This window comes from Brassica oleracea, chromosome C3 (assembly GCF_000695525.1).
Source record: "Brassica oleracea var. oleracea cultivar TO1000 chromosome C3, BOL, whole genome shotgun sequence".
NCBI lineage: Eukaryota > Viridiplantae > Streptophyta > Magnoliopsida > Brassicales > Brassicaceae > Brassica > Brassica oleracea.
Window position 1 is genome coordinate 24,785,627 of NC_027750.1, and position 6,393 is coordinate 24,792,019.

Sequence of the window (6,393 nt, forward strand, 5' to 3'; positions counted from 1 at the left end):
ACAACAAATTCTTTTTTTGCCATACATGAGCTAGGAAAATAAATTAATTTCTATATTTTCTTTATTTTTCCAGGTACAACAAATTCGAGCCTTTCATCTTAGCTTCACAAGCAGACCAAGTTAGCTTCCTTCCATACCCTCGAATGAGAGAATTGGGAATAAATTGGTTAGCTGTGATCAAAGTTACACCTCGAGGACGAATCATCAGTGGAGAAGACCCACCATTGCAAGAAGAACAGATAAATGAAGTCGAGGAACCTGAACAAGAAATTGATGACATCCTTCTCATTGATCCGCATAATCATGAGTACGAAGATCTTACCGACGATGCCACAGACGAAGCTGTTGAAGACGAGTTTAATGAAAATGATGTTTCTAGTGATGACGAGAATGTCGATGTATCCGATTGATGTTTTTGTTTTTAATAAGATTGATTTTCAGACTTAATGCATGTGATTTGATGGATTTAATCATGAAAAACTATTTATATAATTTGACTTTGTTTAAGGTGATGGGAGTTTGTATTAAAAATAAGAGATTGAGATTGAAATTGTGGTTTTAAAATTTGGGGTTTGGAATGGAAAGAATAGATTGAGGTTAGAGGGATGATGGGGTTTGGAATATATGAAGTAGAAGATAAGGAAGATGGGGTTTGGGGATTTTAGGTATTTAAACATATTCCTCGTAATTTTCTCGTAATATAACGACGAAAAGAACGCGGACCTCGCTAATTCCTCGTTAATTCCACGTAAGCACAATTCGTCGTAAAGACCTCGTAAGAGGAAAACGCGGGCCACATGAATTCCTCGTAAATAATAACACCGGCCTTGCTATTTCCTCGTACATGAGCGACCAATAAAAAAGAAGAAAAAAAAAAAAAAGAGAAGAAAGATACCGGAATCATAGGAGGGAAGAAACAAGGCGAGACATACGTAAGTCTAGCCTTGTCTCCGTCCACATGTGTTCCCATATCTTTCTCCCCTTCTTTTTTTTCAAATCTTTCTAATTTAAGAAGCAAACTGGTGAGTAATTATCTCTAATTTGCAGAGTTTATCTTTGATTTAAGAAGCAAACATGTGTATATTTATAGAAAACGCGGGCCTCGCTAATTCCTCGTTAATTCCACATAAGCACAATTCGTCATAAAGACGTCGTAAATGAAAACGTGGGCCTCGCTAATCCCTCGTTACACAACGAGGAAGTTACGAGGAAACAAAACGCGGGTCTCGCTAATTCCTCGTAAAAAATAACGCGGGCCTCGCTAGTTCCTCGTAAAGTTACGAGGAAATTACGATGATAACTAATTTCTTATATAAACACGCGAGCTCGCTCTCCCATTTCCTCTCCACTTCCTCTCTCTTTCGTAGCTATGGTACGTTCTCTCTCTATTTCCTCTCTAATTTGATTAGTTTAGGGTAGATTAGGTGGTTAGTGTAAGGAATTTAGATAGGTTTACTGATTTTATGTTAATTAGTGTTGATTAAGTAGTTAATGTAGGGAATTTAGCTAGATTTATAGAATTTGTTATTTATAGAATTTGTTAACTACTGTTGATGTTAATTTTAAAAATTAAATATTTTTTCCAGACGATTCGAAAGAACAGACTTACTCCCCATTACAGATAGATGTTCGGTGAGCCTGGTAGTCGTTTAGACCTGTCGTCTTCTTCAGCTCCCGGTTCTTCTTCAGCTTTCGGTTCTTCGGGTCCGGAGACTGTCCCGGAGACTCAGCCTTCTTCTAGTGCACCATCGGTTCCTCCTGTGCCTCCTTCGATGGCTCCTCCGACGATGCCTCCTCCGATGTCCGTTTGGAAATGGTAATTAAATATTTTATTTAATTAATTATTTAATATAACTTCCGTCTCTTATGCAACTTTACGAGAGGACGCACAAGAATAAGGCGGGCCAATTTCTAGATGGAAAGTCCGAACAAATCTTCAACGACTTGGTTGCTCAGGTTGACGACCGCCAGACCCAGCTGACCCAGCAGTCTACCGACGGATTACCCGTCACCTTATCCACACTTGAAGTGGATAAGATTAATGAGGAGGTAAATTTTTAAAAATTTAATTTTTTTATTATTGTTTAATTGAACTTTAAATTTTTACTAACAATATTTATTTTTTGTTTTTAAGGTTGTCCCTAAGAAAAAGGAACGTACGTTGGGGATTGGTTCCGTCAATGATGTTCCGAGAGCGACATCGTCTTATGGTCAGAGACGGGATGAGGAAGTCACTGAGCTGCGTAACGAGTTGACCTCGTTCACAGCTCGTATGGGTGGAGTCGAGGGCTTCTTGGACGTTATAGTAGCCACAAATCCGGAATGAGAATCCTTGTTGAGGAACATGCGACGACAAAATCCCATTCTAGGCGAGTCATCATCCGACACACATGCCGAGGCGAATGTAGAGAGGAGGAGTGATGAATTCTACCGGGCGATGAACGACTCTTAGTTCTTTTTTTCGGTTTGTTGTATTTATAAATTCAAAACTTATTTATATATAAAATATTTTTGTATTGATTTTGTTTTTAAATTTAAATTTTATTAATAAATTAAATAATTTTAATTATTTTTTTAATTATATTTTTAAATTCTGTAAAATAATAAAACGAAGTGAATGTAGCTACTTTACGACTTATTTGCGTGGAAAGTGTACGAGGAAATAACCAGGAAGAATTAACGAGTACTTTACGAGGTATTATTTTCGACGTATTTACGTGTACTTTACGAGGAATTACTTTCGAGATAAATACGTGTAGTTTACTAGGAAATGCTTTCGAGGTATTTACGAGGAATATTTACGTGGTCTTTACGACGAAATATATTACTTCGTCTTTACGACGAAACCTTTTCCTGGATAAGTTACGACGAATTGGCGAAGAAATATACGTTACAACGAACGAATAACGACGAAACGTATTTCCTCGCTAATTCCTCGTAAACCCTCTTTTACGACGAACTCACGAAGATACCGCCGTCGTAGAACTTATGTTTTCTTGTAGTGAAATTCATATTGAATTCTGAGTTGACTTCATATCAATTTAAAAGAAAATAAAGATTTTAAAAGACACGTAGTGTATAGGTATAGTAGGGCAATTGAATATAGAGTGAATTATTAAAAAAATTGACATTATACGATGCAATTTCCTTGAATATACTCTGTAGAATTAAGATAGTAAACATGTACTTGAGAGTTTTTTTTGTCAGTACTATGCAGTATGTTGATTTAAACATTGAGTGGCAAGTCTAGCGAGAGATCTAAACACACACTAATGAATCATTATTCAACCCCCATTCTTAATACAGACTTACCTCTCAGTAACACATCTCGAAATCTAATCCATTAGTATTTGATATATATGTCCTTGGAATTCTAGAGCCAGGAGAATGATTTTGTTTGATGAATGGATTGGATATGTTATGTTTCACACTTGCTTGCTCCTGAGACATCTCCATTGCCGTGATCGAGGGACCTTTTTCTAGAATCATTTGCAGGCCCATGTTGTTTGCTGACATCCCATACATGCACCTAGATATTTTCAGTGGAACAGCTTATAAGTATCTACTCTAATGAGGAGATTCTAGTGTAAGAGATCAACTACGTCTTTATCAAGTATTTTCTCAGGCAAATATTTATGTAGCACAAGGATCTTTTTCGTGCAATGAGTGATGTTAAAGACAAACTAACCAAAAGTTTGTTTACAAAATACTTACTTGCTTCGACGAGCCTTTAATTTCTTCTTCAGGTAACAAAAGATGTGATCCACTGCATAGGAATAATAATTAAAAGAAAAAGTTTTAGAAGAAGATGTTTCTTATCACTATGTTTTTTGTTAATAAAGAAAATATGACAACCCAAGAATTGGGATAAAGATTCACCTTAAAGACTGGCATGACGTGAAAGTCTATGGCCCAGTAGTGGATGCTTTACGTAGAGGCAACCTCGATGAGGGACAACTTACCTCCTTTGACAAATGCTGAGCAGTTTCTTTCCAACAGTATCATTTGGGCTTTCTCGGTCCTCATAGAAAGAAGCGTGTGTTTCATCGATTCCTTGTCAGCTTCTACTGCTTGAAGCCTCGTATATAGAGTTTCGTTATCACCAATATTGCCTTCGGAATTTTCAGCCTCGAGCTTCTGCTCAGTCACACCACTATGAAAGCAGAGCCGGTCCTGTAAATTTATAACTAGAAGCAAAAATGATAATGTGCCACTTTTAGGAGGAAAAAAAATTGTTGCTAAAAGAGTGGAGTGCGATGGGGTTTATTTTTGGTAGACTCAACCACTAAACAAAGAAAACTTAGAATGTTGGCTTAATTAACTTCGTTAAATAAAAGTTAGAAGCATGGATTTTTTTTATTTGGTCCGAGGGCCGGCTCTGCATGAGAGATACACTGTAATGGACACAGTCAATGGTATAAAATCTATCATTCATGTCTCTCCTATTTCAAATAGGTCATCTTTAGCATTATCATCCTCATCGTATAAGACATTTGCTACTTCTTTAGGTCATCTCTAACCTAACTGCATAACATTATTTTAGTGTAGTTTTTACACTAAAATCTCTCTAACCTAACTGCAAAAATCACACCATTTTAGTGTAAATTTACAATACCACACTATATTTGGTGTGCTACTGTTCACAACGTCAAACACTTTTTACGCACATCTATTCACAATATAATACTATTCACTTATTTTTACTAATAAAACATTAGTTTAATAATTGTTAGTGCCAAAATAAATGCATATAAAAAAGTAAAATAAATATATTATATATACTTAAATAATTTATTTTAATTTATTATTTTAGTGTTGTTATATGTTAAAATTTTAAATATTTATTTAAAAACTAATTATGTGTGTTATATTTTTGTTCAATATATTTAAACAACAAATTTTGTTTATTATATATATATATATATATTAACTAATAATTAATTTTTTGTTTAATAATATTAAATAAAAAATACAATTTGGTGTAAATTTTAGTGCTATGGTTGGAGAAGAAAAAAAATTTGGTGCTAAAATTACACTAAAATGGCGTAGTTTTGACAAAAAAAATAGTGTAGTTTTCACTTTAAAATAATGTTATAGACTTATAGGTCGGAGATGCTTTCAGACCTTGGGAATTCAACAAAAACATCAGGCCTAAGTTTTTTAGACCATCTCTAATGGGGGTTCTCTCCGTTGGAGTTCTTAATATATATATTATGTATATATATGTATGTATATATTATATACGTGTAAATAATTGTGGGGTCATAATTATTGTGGAACTCCATAAATAAGAATTCTTAAGGATTCCTAGAGCACCTCCAATGGAGGGTTCTACTCATTGGAGTTCTAAAGATTCATATGTGTATAAGTATATGTTGTATATGTGTATGTATGTGTGAGCACCTCCAATGGAGCTTTGTTTTTAAGGGTGGAGTTCTCCGCAAAATAATGGACCCCCACTACAAGAATTCATCAAAATAGTTACAGACTGGCGAAAGAATTTCCGTAGCCAAATTCATTAGCTACAGATATAGCGACAGAATGTAAAATTTAATTTTTGTAGCTAAATCTGTAGCTAACTGTAGCAATCCGTAGCTATATAGTTAGAGATTGATTTTGTTGCTGATCTGTAGCTAAATAGCTACGCTTTGGCTATGGATAAGCGGTTGCTATAACTGTTCTATATAGCGACCATTAGCTACAATTGTTTCTATTGCTATATAGCAACGATGTCTCTATCCTCACCATTCCGTCGCTTTGATAACAATACTATATATAGTATAAATAATCGAGATAATAAAAATTATAATATTTCATATATATATATACATATGAATATGAATATATAAAAATGTTATATCATCTATTAATTTTCAATGCAAATACAAATTATGATTTAATATAATTTTTAATCCACATGTATTGAAACACATTAGTGTAGTGGAAGTAAAGAGTAGACGCATTTGTTGGTTTAAGTTTAGTCACTCATAGTAATTATCAAGCATTTTTTTGTTAGGTTTGCAGTGAACATTATTTCTCGCTGTGTATATTAATTGTGGCATTGATCAGTTTATATAATGAGGTCAGTAGTGATTCTTCTTTCATCACTCTTGTCAAATACATGTTTTAATTCTTTGACTACAAAACTAGTTTAAGCCTCGTAACAAGAAAAAGTAGTTCATGAGACAAATTATTGAATTATCAAGGATTCAAAACGTAACGTATGGATGTATGCACGCATGTCTTTTGTAAATCTCCTAAACAAAATTTGATTTTGTTTTGGTATGGTAAATTTCTGAAAACTTTATGGAAGTTCTTTATAGAAGTTTTATTTTTGGATGATACATATATGCCTAATTCCTTCTCCAATCTAATATGAGTAACTTTCTAAAC

The 6,393-nt window shown here is 34.1% G+C and overlaps 1 pseudogene; it reads right to left on the reverse strand.

Moving 5' to 3' along the window:
* Positions 1–3,153: 3,153 nt before the first annotated feature.
* Positions 3,154–5,519, reverse strand: LOC106330211 (annotated as a pseudogene).
* Positions 5,520–6,393: the final 874 nt, after the last annotated feature.